Genomic DNA, 16,219 nt, shown 5'->3' with positions numbered 1-16,219 from the left:
CTGATGACCATGTACTTCCCTCTGAGTTCAGAATCAGAAGATACAACGGTCAGAGGATCTGTGCTTTCCCTCAGACTCTGATCAACCGGCTTCACAAGTTCCAACATTAAGCATTCCCCTGATCAGAAGTCTTATAGGTTTAAAGGTCAAGTCACTTTCAAAGTACAAAAGCAACAGTACTATCCTGACGACCTACCTAACAGTCTCAGACACAGCAGAAGCTGGAATTTCCAGAACTGCCCTCCAACGGTAGCATTCCATGCAGCGTTCAAACCCTAATCCTTGGAGTATAAATAGAGACTGAAGATTGAAAGATGCGGTTGGAGGAATTCACACAAGCATAAGCCATATTCAAAAACCTTCAAGCATTCTTTCATCTGAAATTCATTGTGTTTACTATTAGCTTTTCAGAAGCAAGTCTCTTGTAAACATTCTTTGTTAAACAGTTTGTTTAGTTCCTTTAGGAGATCAAGGTTGATCGGATCCTAGAGAAGACTAAGAGAGTGAATCTTAGTGTGAGCTAAGTCAGTGTAATTGTTAGTCACTTGTAGGTTTCAAGTGCAGTTGTAACTCTTACCTGATTAGTGGATTGCCTTCATTCTAAGAAGGAAGAAATCACCTTAACGGGTGGACTGGATTAGCTTGAGTGATTTATCAAGTGAACCAGGATAAAATCCTTGTGTGCTTTTCTATCTCTTATCTTTAGTACTTAAGGTCTCGAAAGATTTGTCAAAATCTTTAAGGTGGAAGCTTTATTTTGAAAACGTTATTCAAACCCCCCCTTTCTACCGTTTTTCATACCTTCAGATTTCTGATGGAGACTCGTCGCCGACGACGTCATGATTCACCAGAGCGGAGGTGCATCTCGCCTCCATGCCGCGTCAGGGTGCAGAAACGAGTGGTGCGAGCATGCCGGGAGGAGGCTTAACTCGAGCAATCAGCTCCGTCGCCTCCTCAATCTCCTCCTCCTTCTCCGACACCTCCGCTACCAACTCCACCGTCTCCACCTTCGCAGCTAGGATCTCCAGTACATTCACCTGCTCCGTCAGTAAACAGGTCACCGTCGCCGCAACTGACAGTTATGCACAAGGACTGGCGACGCATTATGTGGAACGTCGACAACATCCGACAGCGGAATGATTATCTTCAAGAACAACTCAATTTCTTTCGCCACGACTAACAGGATGAAGGAGTTCACGAGGCGGAAGCGGTTGCCGAGTTTGAGCCTTTCTCAGTGGAGGTGCGAGAAGTTTCCATTCCATACTGTGAATAATCTTGTCTTGGAGTCTTACACCGGGGGAACTGATCCGCAGGATCACTTTCTCTACTTCAATACAAAAATGGTGATCAGCGCGGCATCGGACGCAGTCAAGTGTAGGATGTTCCCCTCGACGTTCAAGAGTACGGCGATGACGTGGTTTATGACTCTACCTCGCGGTTCCATCACCAATTTTCGTGACTTTTCATCGAAATTCCCGATTCAATTCTCCGCGAGTAAGATCAGGCAAGTAACAATTGATTATCTGTACAACCTTCACCAGTTTGAGGGACAAACTCTGAAGTAGTATATGGCGCGCTACAGTGCCACGTCTATTAAGGTTGAGGATTCCGAGCCGCGTGCTTGTGCTTCGGCATACAAGAATGGGATGATGCCTGGTTCACTGAACAACAAGCTAAGCAGGAAACCAGCTCGATCCAAGGTAGAGATACGCGTGCAGGCAAACACATATATACTGGACAAAGAGGATGATAAGTTCAAACGCAAGCGTGCGAAAAAAGAGGATGATGGCGCTCGTGGGAGACAATCGGGAAAGGAAAGGCATGGTGAAGAGAAGAGTGAGTGAGTAGGCGCAAGGAAAAGAAAGGTAAGTCAGCAGGAAAATTGTCCAAAGAGAAGTTGTATCCGCAGCGAGAAAGTTTTGAACGTCGTCGCCCGTGGCAGCAGCCAGGCTCCCATCGACGAGAAGGGGAGGACATGGCGCTCAGCATGCATTTGGCGGATATCCTCCGCGAGGTAAAGGCTACACACATGGTTGGGGAACCTGAGCAAGCGGTGCGCCCGTCGCGTAGCGGAATTGACACAACCAAGTGGTGTGAGTACCACCGCTCGGTGGGTCACGACACCGACGATTGTTACACCCTGAAAAGGGAGATTGAGAAGCTGATAAAGGTAGGGCGTCTGAAGCAATATGACCGTGGGAGCCGCCAGCATGTGAAGCAATATGACCGTGCTAAATGTAAGGCGAGCACTTCAGGTGTGAAGAATGTGAAGCTTGGGACTTGTTGTAGCTGGGAGCATGGGGTGGCGATACTAGGATTCGGCGAGCTGGAGACTTTGAGGAATGAGGACAAAAATAAAGACGCACTTTTTTTCTCCATCTCAGGAGTTTTTTAACCAGGCGTCCAAAAATGAAAAAATACAAAAACTTGTATTTGCAAATCATATATAAGACAGGGTGTTCTCAGAAATATTCCTACGATTGACTTTACCAAACGAAAAAGCTGAATTATGGCGATTGCTAGGTGGGAATAATTCTCAGAAGGTGGCGATTCCATTACGAACTTGATGTCTGGGAATCACTCCGGAAAGTCCGACGCGATCGCCGTTATCCGTTGGCGATGTGTAGGATAAGCTTCTTATCCAAATAAGCCTCCCCGGAATTAGGGCTAGCACTTCTAACTAGGCGAAGCCTTGGGCACCCCAAATGGCCATTGGGACCCGAGCACCTTAGCCCTTGACCAAACACGCTTGGGGAGGCCGCACTAGTCGAAAGTCGTTAGACCCTCACAAATTTAAATTCGTTAAACGTAATTCAGTCGAAAATATGATGCGTGAAATAATAGCGTAAGAAATAAGATCAACAAGTACACTACTAGTTGAGATAACTGGAAAATGCACTAAGGATAAAAGCCCAGCAGGCGAGTCAACTACAATTAAGAAGAACCTCGGGGGGCGAACAAACCAAAATTTCAAAGTAACGAGGTAAAAAAATTAAAACTACTGATTATCGTTGTTAACATTTTCCTCTTCTTCATCACTAGTAGCCCAAAGGTTCAGACCAAACCGTGGCGGGTCATCCGGTCCGACCAACCGAGCGTCTGTGATCTCCTTCAGCATTCCCATTGAGCTGAAGTCGTTGTCGGGAAACAAATACTGGGCTTGGTCCTTGGCGAGGTAGAATCCTTAATCCTTCTCTGCGCTCTCATAAGCGTCATCCACGACAGCCTCCCTCGACTAAGCAACCTTCTCTTTCTCTTCGGCGAGCTCTTTCTCTTTCGCCTCAAGTCTCTCCTTCAGGGAGCCAAGTTCTTTATTCTTGGCGGCAAGGGCAGCATCCTTGGCGGCGAGATCCTGCGCCGCTTGCTTTTCCTTCTCCTTCAAAATCGCCTCGAGCTCGGTGATCTGCTCACCTCGATCGGCCAATTTAACCTTGACGTTGCTGATCTCGATGCCCATCCGATTCAGCTTCTTATCGAGGTCAAACTCCTCCTTTGCCATAGCCGTCACGAGCTTGTCAAGCCTCCCATCGCACCTGGAGTGGGCAGCACGAAGTTCAACATTCTCGGCGCGGAGCTTCTTGATTTCAGCACCTGAGTTCCCGTATTGCTTGAAGGTGTGGGAGAAGACGCACCAGGCGTGCAAGAATGACGCCACACACTCTTGAGTTGCGTCGTCGATGCCCTTACTAAATACCTCATCCTCGAGATATTCACGGCTGATGCCGGATAGCAGGAAATCAATAGGATTAATGGAGTCACGAAGGGTGTTCGGGCGGTCTGGAGAACCTTCTTTTTCACCTGCAACAGGAGAGACTTGTTTTTGGGAACGAGACCCTTGATGTGGAGGATTGGGGTTGGTGGTTGACTTCGGCCACTGTGACCGGTCTTGGAGGATCGGTGGAGTCGTTGAAGTCTGGAGAGTCGGCGGCAGAGATGGCTGGCGGGGAGGAGACTTTGGTGCAGAGTTCCCTCCCCCTGGTGGGAGATAGCGTTAGGACCAGGCTGGGAAGATTCATTCATTTTCTTCTTCTAGGGCGACTGTTTCCCTTTACTTTCGCCCTCACGCTGTTGATGCTTCCTTTTCGTGTTCGCAGTTTTGAAGGTTGGGGGGAACCGAGCGGCTCTCCTCTCGGCGGCGGTGGAGAACTTCATTTCTTCTGCACAAAAATCAATTAAGCATTAGTAACTCAAAAGGAAAAAGAAAGGACAAGAAAAAGCAAGATATGGGCGAGGTGCATGATTTGGCGTGTGGCGACCTAGGTACTTGGGGGTTCTTGAGTGCCTGGCACCCTCAATAACCTTGGAGCAATCAATAATAGGGAGCTGGGAAAAGAAGTTGATGATAGTTTGGTCTTCGACGGTCAGGGAGTCTTCTGGGGGGTCAATGATGTTGTTGGGTTTTTCCGTCCAATAGAAGGGAAAGCGGGCGGTTCCATCCCTTAAAGTGAAAAGCTCTGGGTAAGCATGGTGGACCGCCACCATGAAGTACTTACGAGCGAAGCCGGTTTTGGCGTTACTCTTGTAGGGGTTAAGACATTTGTGGTCGTGGCGAGCCTTTAGAGAAACCCATCCTTTGTGATTTGAATGGCATCGCACATAATCTCGAAGCACCGCAGGAACGCCCAGGCGTTAGGGTGAAGTTGGCATGGAGCCACGTTGATGTCGGTCAGAACGGAGCAAAAGAAGGGCTCGAGAGAGGGAATCTAATTCCCAACTCGGTGAATAGGTATTCGTAGGAAAAAAAGAAGTGGTAGCGAGCTATGTCGTCGTCGACCTTTTTACACCAGGGGAGGTCGTCTTCTTTGCAAGACGATGCGCAGAGTTTGTTGTTAAGGGCTTGCTCATAGCACAGCCCGTCAATCGCTTCAATGAAATCAATCACCGCGTCGCGGGTGTTGTACTCCGAGGGTTGGTCAATTATCGACTAAGGAGGAGCCACTTTGATAGTAGTGGGGAGAGTAGCGAAGGTTCTTAATCGGAAGGCTGCGACCTCTGAAAGTTCTAGGCGAACCCCACCGGTGGCGGAGGAATCTGGTGAATCCTCTGGTGTGGGTTCGCGCCTGAGGGAGTTTTGAGGGGTGGACATGGCCCGACGTTTGGGAGACATGGTAGGGGAGAAGGGGGGAATTCAAATTAAGTAACTCAATAATGCAGAGGAAGAGGAAGAGAACTCACCAGGGGGAGGTGAACAAGGGATAAAGGAAAGGTTAGAAAGCGACGGTGCTAGAGTAGAGGTTCGTCAGAAGCTTCTGGAGGAAATTAGGGAGGAAAAGAGGGGTTTCGAAAGTGGAAAATGATGGAGAAGCAGGGTTTTTATAGGCGCAAGGTGACGGTTGGCATGGCGCATGTGGCAGTCGCATGGAGTTAGTGTGGGGGAACGCAACTCATGATTACAGGTGAATGATTACCTTGGGAAGAGCACGCGGCGCATTGAAGGGAGATAACTACACGTGGTTGGCCTGAAGCCTTTTCAGTTCAGCTTTAAATGCGCGTGTTTGGCCTGAAGCCTTTTCAGTTCAGCTTTAAATGGGATATAATGTGGCGTTTGAGTGGGAGCAGCTGAAATTTGAAGGGGCACGCTGACTCATCTATCTTTTGCGACGTGTCATCGTTCCAAGCGAGCGAGCTCACCGCGACCGCCAACCCAAAATGGCAGATCGTCCTACCATGATCAAGGCCTGTGGACCTGTGGACTTGTGGATTGGGGCTTTTATGGGCGATCGCCTTACGCACTTAAACGCCATGTTGCGACTTATATACTTCATATAGTAGCGTTAGTTGTTTTTGATCTTTAAGACACACTTAGCCCTCATGCTTGGTGCTCGGTGTCTTGCGGACTGGGCGTGCCCCTAGAGGGCCTACGCCCATGGGTTTCCCGCCAAGCGGCGGCCGCCCAGCCTGAGAATTGGGCCTCCTCCAGCGAGGCCCAACCGGCCCAACAGAGGTAGTTACACTTATCAGGCCCAGCTCCTACCCTATAAGTAGGGAGCAATTACATTTGTAAAGGACTCTTGACTCATTTGCTAAATAACACATGGAATTCAGTTATACCCTCTCTTAATGTTCATGGCAAGAACAGTCTTGTATATAGGAACATGAAAAATAAAAAACTAGGTCTTGTAATTAGGAACGGAGGGAGTAATCTTTTTTAGTATCAGATCCCAAACATAGCAAGTATTTTCTATGAGGAAAGGTCTTTCTCAAAGATTCTATAGAAGTGAATATATCATATATAATAGAATATCATATATAAAAGTATATGATGTATGAAATTGAGATAGTTACCTTTTGGAAAATTATAACGAGAGTGTTAATATCGTTGGCATTATTCTTCTGAAGGTGGGAGAAAAGATAAAACCTTGAATAAAAGATAAATTTTTTTAATAAAAATTCAAGGCTGAGACTTATTAAGCTCAAACCAACCGTTGATGAAGCCGCACAGTCCAATTTACGACGAGCATTCGGAGTAGACAGCATGTTGAATTCAAGACTTTTGCCTTTTTTTACTTGTTTTTCTTGTATGTTCCACTTTGTCCTTATTTTGACGTATTTATACAAAATATATATATATATATATATATATATATATGAGTTCTTATAATTATTATGCACTATCATGGTATAAAACATATCGAAAATAATGTATAAAACATGCATTTTAGACACACATCAACCAAAAATCCAACCCACATGTCTAGGTTGAATGGGAAGATCCCAATTCCCTCATCATTGATTCTTATTTGTTAAGATATAGTTTAGGCAAGTCTAAATAAGTTAAAGATATATCTTTAAAATTATGAGACTAGAGCAGATTGTGGGAGATTTGATTCTTCCACTAATTGAATGAGATATGCTCTTTATATATAAAGGGAATGAACAAATAGGTAAAACCGTAAAAGCGGACTTGGACCCCTCATGTGTTAATTTTACATGACTATGTCATGTGATAGATCTGCACCTTTAATTACTTTTTAATGAAATTTAATGCTCAATATTATTTCCGGCACAGTTTTAATTTTCTCTCTCTAAATATTAATCAAGGCTCAGATTTTATTAAAGTATAATTAAAAGCTCAGATCTTCACATAACATCATGTCATGTGTAGGGGAGAGTTACCATATGTGGGGATCCAAATAATCACTTTCACTTTTGTTTTATACAGTTAAGTTTGAATCGTTTTGATCATTACTTGGTCTTTTAGAGTTCAATACATGATCAAATATCATCGTGTTTTCTTTCTTCAAAGAAAAAGTGAACAAAGGTAACAAGCTTCATGAGTCTCCCGCAACTAATTGAGAAAATGAAGATGGTTTTAGAATACATCAATTACTAATATGAAAACCGATGTATGAGTGTAAGAGTTGGACGTTAAAAAAATAGTATAAGAGTTGGAGCAAAGCAACCTATAGTCGTTGTGAGTCGTGTGATGTACTTATTTTATATGTAACGAATGGGATGATATGTGAAACCTGAACGTCCAATTACTAATGAGTAATGACAATGGTAGACATAAATGAAATCAAGTTTTTTCAATTTTTTATTAAAAAAAAAAGTAAACATAAGAATTCTGTTCTAGAAAAAAAAAGTAAGCATGAGATTTTTTAATCAAAAAATATTATTGATAAAAAAATGTACACGAGATGAGAACAATCCTCTTTGATGAAACCCTTCTTTGATGACCAAACTAAAATCCATAGCATGACGACACCCCTTCTTTGATGACCAAACTTGAGAAATGTGCCTCATTAAAATCTTCTTAGGGAACTCAGTGGGAAAATCCCTATAGAAGGAAAAAGAGTACACACTCTTCAAATATGCAATTATACAATGCAACACCACAACTATCACACCATGACCCCAAACAACAGCACATACACACTGATACATTAAGCTCAAAAACCAATTCTAACTACATTAGCCCATAACCAAAAACATATACTCCTAACTTTATACATGAGGTTTTTTTCCACATCGGAAAGCATTTAAATTCTTATTCTAAAGATTGATTTATGGACCTTCCTCTCTCCAAATCATATGTCCCAAGCTCTTACCATTTAAACTATCATTCCGGGACCTAAACATGAGTATGAAATTTGAAGAGATGATAAACAGGAATTAAATTCTATATATGTATAGAAAAGTAAAAATATTAATATAAATATGTAGAATAATAAATAATTAAAAAATTATCGAATGAGTATAATAAATTCTTTAATTTATATGCATTAGTACTAAAATAAAAACCAAAACAACAAACAAAGAAAAAATGAACTCCTATTAATTGCAAGCAAAGACAACAAACTTTGAGGAGATAGATACCACTAAATTAAACTACATTTCCTGTACAATCTCAAAGCAGCTAAACAATCAATAGAAATATTTGTCTCTTGTTGAATGTGCTTAGGGGTTCCAAGGGTGAATAACAATAGAAATGTTCTCTTCCATAACATCAAACAAGGGTGAAGACAATTGAATGTTTGTCTAAAATTGTTTTATTACATTAGTACATATAGTTCTTAGGTGAAGGCCAAGGTGGACCACTTTTTTGGGTCTACAGGTACACCAAGGGTATATTTGACTTTGCACCAAGTATTTCTTCCTCTTTTGCTTTCACCTTCTCATCTTCCTCTTATGCTATGAATGGGATTGTCGTGCGCCACCATCGTTGGCCATAACCATGCCACTATTGTCGCTGTTTGGCGAAGCTTTGATTCCCCCAGACATTTTTCTTCCTGGCCAGCCACTACAGATCTGCCACCATCAAAAATTAAAACCAAAGGCATGCACAAATCAAAAGCTCTCACAAATTTGTCTGTCTTACTTCTGCTTCTTTTTCTTCTTTCATCTTCTTTGTTCTAGGCTCTAAATCTTCCCTTCATCATCCGGTTGAAATAGAGAGCAAGCGCCTCTCAGTTCTGTTCACATTTAAGCTTAGAGAACGACATGCTCAATTTGTATGGACAGGGGAAAACAACTCTGTCTACAACATGTCGTTCCATGACTCTTCAACCTGGATGTGTTCAAAGGAGGGAGTATTGTAAGGAGAGTTGAAACAAAGGGCGTTATGACAGCTTCTAGTTCTATCAGAGACTGAAGCTATGGTGAGGATAAATGGTGGTGGTGGTGGTGGGTAAATCAAAGAGGGAAAGGGTTTGCACCGAAAGGAGAAAATGGGGAATTGGTGGTGGTCGTGATTCCACCTTCCCCTTAGAGCCCAAGCGCCAAACCACCATGGTCAAACACTCTGTGTTCATCTCATAACCAACATTGAACCTCCTCCCTTCATCAACAACCCAAAAGGGTAGTTGTAGGTAAGGAGGAATAATTTGTACTTATTTACTAACAACTAACATTTACCTATAAAAAAGACAACCCAAAAACCAAAATGGACTGGGCGAGACCCCAGGGTCCCTCGCCCAGGAGCGCCAGCTTAGGGCGACGAGTGGATCAGGGACTTGGGCCTCCTCTTAGAGGCCCAACAAGCCCATTAGGTGGGGTTAGAGGCGCCAAGCCCAACTTCACATCTATAAATAGGGGATGGACACCAATTGTAAAGGACTCTTAGCTCATTTGAGAAATAACAAGATTGAAATTCAGTTACTTTCTCTCTCTAAAGAGGTTACGCTCTCATTCTCTCTAGGAATCTCACATCACGTCCCTTACACTCTAGGTACTATACCTCATCTCAATGTTCTTGGATAGAACACAAAATATGACCTGGAATCATGAACCACCATCGTTTCAAGCCCATATCCAACTAGAAACCACGACTTTCACTGCTTCTTCCAGAAACTCATTTGTTGTCGTGCTCTTCGGCCAAGTTTGTCATGGCAACCAACGTTTCCTCTCTTCGCCACAAGCTCCACCTCGTCTCCATTGGTCTTATCGTTGTCATTGTTGAGGTCAGCAATCCTTCCGAGCTCACCTTTGAAGCTACAAGATGGGGCAGAAGGGGATAGGGTAGGGGCACAATGGTGAGAGAGGGGATATTACATCTATACCCTTTCAACTCTATCACTCAATTCAAACCACTAATTTAAAAAATATTTTTAGATTCCTAGATCCAACGGTTCTAATTGAACTAAAAAAAGAGGTTTACCCTAATCTCCCCCTAAATTTTAAACTCAAATAAACAATGCATTTCACTTCAATGCCTATTTGGAATTATTACAATGATATGCATTGCTCCAGTACCCTTTAAAAATGTGAGGATTTAAAACCCTTCAACCTATTATTCAGAATATAAATGACTATATTGAAAATAATAAAATCTTATTATAAAAAGAACCTTGATAAATTAAGGCAAAATGTATGAAACTACTCTACTTTTAGATGGTACCATAAAAATTATATTATATACAATTAAAACCCATCCCAGCAAAAATAAAACACGAACTAAGATATTTTTGCCTATTCACAAAAAAAAACTTAGTTCATGGAGGCATTACAGTTCATTGCTCCTAAGGAGACTAACTCTTTAGCTGATTGGTTATAGCTTTCCTTTTGGTTCTCATGTGTTTAGCTCTCCTAAACTAGCTCTTTAGCTGATCATTTAGGCTATATTGGCTATAGTTTTCCTTTCGATGCTCAAGTATTTAGCTCTCCTATTTGGATTATGCATCAAATGTTGTGCAAAGGCCGCATCTTCCCCTACCTTTAAGGGCCTACTGAGCTTTTTCATGTCCTGGCCTAGCCCCTCAATTTCACAAAAAAGAAAAACCCTTCATTTCACAAAGAAAAAAAAAATACATGGACATGCGGTTATATTTTACTCTCTTTATCCCATTATAAGTCATTTTTACCAAATTATTTATGATTCAGAAAACTAGTTAAAATTTGTGCTTTTTATTTTTTTATAAGGCAAGTCATTGCATTCAAATCAAGCACAAGGGGTGCTAACCTGAATACAATAAGAGTACAAACTGAGAAGCTAGTAAGCTATACACAGATATCAAAATTTCAGAGAAAAAAAAAACCAAGAAAGAGGAGATGGGAAATAACAGAGCAACAACTTCTTCCTTGAGGAAATTAAAAGAAACAATCCCACTAGATCCTTCCTACCAGAAGCAATGGAAATTAGTTTGTAGTAATGAATTTGTAGTTCTTTTTAATAATTTTCCTAAATTACCCTCATTGAAAGTTATCTCTCCTTATTAATATTTCACTATCTCTAAATGATAATGGTCTTAGAAATAAAGCAAAATTTTAGATAGTGGAAAAACTTAAGTATTAGCATAAAGGTAGACATAAAAAATTATCAATGCTTCTTATATATTGTAAATTGATTTATATTTCGGGAAAAATAAAACTCATAAAAGTGACTTATAATAAGAGACAAAGAGAGTATAACTGTAATAAATATGGAAAAACTCAAAAACATGTGGAAGAAAGTCACAGCTACTAGTACACCATATTTTTATGTGTTGGGACGATGTCAAGATATTGTATTTATGATAACTAGAAATAAATATCTTGTTCGTTGCTAGAACTCAATATGTGCAAACTTGTTCGTTTATGAAAACTTCTCATTTCTCTTCATCACAATTCCCAAAATATTATAACTAAACATTAAATAGTGCAAATGTCACAGCACTTTGTTGAGTGATCTCGTTGTAACAGGACCCCAGCATGCCTTCTTCAGCATATAGAATTTCATGTAGCATCCTTCAACAAAATTTTATCAAATTCGAGAGCGCCATAAAGGCTACATTTTCAAATGAGGCTGAAGGGCCAAGCTAAGCAATAAGCTGATTGAGGGCATTAATGGTGCAAAATACACGGTTTATTGGTCAATCATTTTTGCTACATAACTACACTTTATGGAAAATATAAAGCTTAATCAATTCATAAAAGGATAATGGAAGGGAGTTTTCATGAAAAGGTTGACCACAATTTGAAGGAATGTGTTAGCTAGTTCTATTATGCAGTCTTTTGTTTGAAAGACTTTCGTATTCCCAAAACATGAACAAACAAGCATCATAATAAACTAGGTCCACTATCTTAGATGGTAACAAAAGATTGTCAAGTACAATTACCAAATGGCTGCATGTCTAGAAATTACGATAGCAATTCACAGAGCCAGCGAACCAAACTCCACAACTACTAATAATTCGAGCTTCACAAAATATGGCAGTATTTTCCTACCACAGTTGATGAGACTGCCAGTAAACAACTATACCACTAATAAGCTTCAACAAAAAGAAATCTAAATAACAAAACACTTCCACAGCCACCCCATATGACCAGCACCAAACGTACAACATCAAATATGCTCACCACGAATCCTCCTTGCTAACTGGATATCCTTAGGCATGATAGTAACACGCTTAGCATGGATGGCGCACAAGTTGGTGTCCTCAAAGAGTGCAACGAGGTATGCCTCAGCAGCTTCTTGCAATGCAAGGACAGCATGACTCTGGAAACGCAGGTCAGTCTGCAACCACAAGAAATAATACATAACTTTAGTCACAATGATTAAGAAAAAAAAACACATAAGACCTTAATCTCACATCAGTAATTACACATTACCTTGAAGTCCTGCGCAATTTCACGAACCAACCTCTGGAAAGGGAGTTTCCTGATCAGCATATCAGTACTCTTCTAGTACTTCCTAATCTCACTGTTCCATCAACAACAATTCAATTATTAGAAAACATAACAAAATCAAGAAAATGAAAACCCTAGTAAAACAATCAAATATAAAGGATTCCAAAAAAGAGTCACTGACCGAAGAGCAACGGTTCCAGGACGGTAACGATGCGGCTTCTTGATCCCACCGGTGGTTGGTGCAGACTTACGAGCAGCCTAAAGTAGAAAAAACAAAATCATGAAACCGTTGGCCAAATTCTCAAGCACCCACTACAAATTAAGAGAATAAGGATTGAGGTGATGATTCCAGAAGAAACCTTGGTTGCAAGCTGCTTCCTGGGAACTTTTCCACCGGTTGACTTACGAGCAGTTTGCTTGGTACGAGCCTTCTGTATATGTCCACGACCGAAAAAAAATTCAGAAAAACAAAAAGAAAGTAAAACAACAAACACAACTAGATAACAACATTTAAAGATCATGGACATTCTCGTCCCCTCAATAAAAACAATCATGACTACCGGTGAAACATAATTGTAACCTAATTCTTATATGAATCAAAAGTGTGAATAAAAATGATGAATATGGCAAATAAAATTATCATCGACCCCAAGATAAAGGCACAGAGAACCCTAAAATTGGAAAAGAAGAATCAAATAATTCAATCGTTACGCAATCCGAAAAGCATCTAATCATTCAAATTCAAATAGATAACAATAATATAAAGCAAATCCTCACAACTGAAGAATCAGTAAACACTAATTCCCTAAATCTAGAAAAGACAGAACCCTAAAAGTGGAACAAATTGAAATATACCAAATTAGATTGCAGAATCAAACAATACAATTGTTACGAAATTTGAAACACATCAAATCTTCATATAGAGAACAGTTATGTAAAACAAATTACGATAACGAACAATCAGTAAACCCTAATTTCCAAAATCCTGAAAGGAAAGAAAAAACTAACCTCGAAAGACTTTGATTCGTTCTTCTTCGAATTGAATTGAGGGGGGAAAAGGATCTAAAGTTTTGTGAGGTTTGGTGATGAGGGCCTTTATATAGTGGAGGCGTGGGTCAAAGTTCGAATGCGTACAATTCACTCTCTGTATGTTTTCTTTGTTTAGGATCGGACAGTGAGTGAAGTGTTGAGTTGTGCTTTATCGAATTTAATAAACGACTGCGATGTCATTCAGGATACAAGAAACAGATTGTGAAGTCTAGTTGGAGCATTCCCATTGGTTCCTTTAATTAACAAATTGAAGCTTTTTTTTGGTTACCTTTGGAAGCTTGGAGTCTTTTTTAAGGTTTAGGGTTATTAGTTTATTTTTTTTCCAATTAAAAAAAATTAGAAGTTAGTTGATACAAGTCAGAAAATTCAGGAAAATGAAATCTATTGGTACATTTTTTTTAAGTATCTATTGCTACATCCTTGTACACTTTTTGTAAATAAAGATTCAGTCGCACTATTTTTTCTCATATATCATTTCTATTTTTTTTCTTTATCTCTATATGCATTTCCTATCATATCACTTAGATATCAATCATTTATTCATCTTCTCTTCACATTTTATCAAAGTGGAAGTAAAATTTATTCGTAAACAAACTATAATTTTTTTTCACAAAAAAAAACTTGTGTTTTTAAGAAATCCAAAATACCCCTAATATTAAAACACCCCACCAGCCCATCACTTCCACAACTTACTATCTCCTTCACACACCCCTCTTCATTTCTCTCTCTTCTCTTTCACTTCCAATTCTTTCTCTTCTCAACTATTTCCCAACCCAAAATCATTACCTTTAATATTAAGCATTTCTTCAACCTCAACTTCATCTTGAGTAAATATCAATCTTATTCTCTGCTCCATTTTGGTGTTTCATTTTTGACTTCTCCACCATTACTGTGTACTGATTTCGCGTTTTATTCTCTTCTACATAAAGCCACTCTTATACATTTAAATGATGAATTATTTAATAGGATTGTGACGTATAAGTCACTGGAAAACATTTTAATTCACCACTGTCACCATCACCCCCTTCACCACCATCGCCACTGTCATTACCCTTCACTACTGGCACCGCAACTTCTAGGACCCCCCCCTCTACCACCAGAACCACTGCCACAACACCCTCTACCATCGCCCTACAACACTATGGTCGCCACCACCGCAACTATACACTCCACTACCACCACCAGAAATAAAAGTAATGCATTTTGAATTAAAGAGAATTGTTGTTAAAACATTGATTTTTATGGTATTTATCATTCATTCAGTGCTTCACCAAACATATGATTGTATTAATTTAAATGATATAATAAATTATACAGTGTATGACAAAACACTGAACATTACTCCCTCCGTTCCGCAAAGATTGTTGTTTAAGGTTGTGGATTTGTGGCACAAAGATTAAGATGGCAATTATTGATAGTATAATGTTACTAAGTTCCCTTATTTAATTTTACTAGTACCATGTACAACTATTAATTATACTTAGATAGAGAAGAATGGAGTTAATGGAGAAGAGTTTTGGTTGGTTAATATGAAAAGTGACAAGTGAGAGAAAATGTATTAAATGAGGGCAAAGGCGATCGTGTGTACTCCTTTGGGTATCGGAGCACTACCGCCCTGTATTCTAGTAGGTTTTCCTGCCGCTATCAGTTTTCCCACCTCACGCTACAACGTGCGGCATTCCTCTGTGACGTGGTCCATGGCCTGGTGATAAACGCACCACTCACCTCGCAGCTCGCCGCTTATTCCCGTCGCTAACGGTTCTCGGAGGATTTCCGATTTAGACGATTTGTCCAGGCACGCCAGCTTTTCTTTTGGAGATGAGTTTATCCATTCCCTCGAGGATTCCCAATAGCTTTCCCTTTGCAATGTTTGAGGCTCCGCCGTTGTATTTGCTCCCCGGGCCTCCGTGTCCTGCTGCTCCAAACCACTACTTATGTCGCGAATCAGCCACCTCCAATCTCTGAGAGTGTCCAACAACTGAGGTGACAGCGGTTTTTCTTCTGAGGGTTTCAACAAGGAGACTGAAGATTCCGCCTCCTTCTCGCGTCACCTTCTATACGCGTGACGCGGACCACGTGTGTGTTTCATCCTTTGTTCGCTTCGTCGACGTTGCGCTTCCATCAAGTGCCACCAACAAATCAAGAATTTGACTAAGAAATCAAAAACCAAAGAGAATTGCACGAAAAATTGAACTTCACTCAGCTAAACCACGATCCACGTAGTCCGGGAATCGAAATCTACCGTTCCCCACAGACGGCGCCAAATGTTCCATCATGAACATTGAGATGAGGTATAGTACCTAAGGTGTAAGGAACGTGATGTGAGATTCTTAGGGAGAAGGAGAGCGTAACCGCTTTGGAGAGAGAATAACTAAATTTCAATCTTGTTATTTCACAAATGAGCCAAGAGTTCTTTACATTTGGTATCCCTCCCCTATTTATAGTTGGGGGAGTTGGGCTTAACGCCTCCAAGTCATCCTAATGGGCCAGTTGGGCCTCCGGGAGGAAGGCCCAAGTCCCCGGTCTGCTCATCGCCCCAGGCCAGCGCTCCTGGGCGAGGGACCCTGGGGTCTCGCCCTGTCCATTAAATAATTTGAAGTTAATAGTATAAGTCCATATTAAA

General features: G+C 40.8%; 1 pseudogene; it reads right to left on the bottom strand.

Annotated features, from left to right (window-relative positions):
- Nucleotides 1-12,062: 12,062 nt before the first annotated feature.
- On the bottom strand, nt 12,063-14,644 carry LOC130725764 (histone H3.3-like; annotated as a pseudogene).
- Between the last annotated feature and the right edge of the window lie 1,575 nt (nt 14,645-16,219).

Source organism: Lotus japonicus, chromosome 6, assembly GCF_012489685.1.
Source record: "Lotus japonicus ecotype B-129 chromosome 6, LjGifu_v1.2".
In the NCBI taxonomy this organism is placed as follows: Eukaryota; Viridiplantae; Streptophyta; class Magnoliopsida; order Fabales; family Fabaceae; genus Lotus; species Lotus japonicus.
The sequence above is the reverse complement of the archived record's forward strand: the minus strand, read 5'-3'. Positions and strand labels throughout refer to the sequence as shown.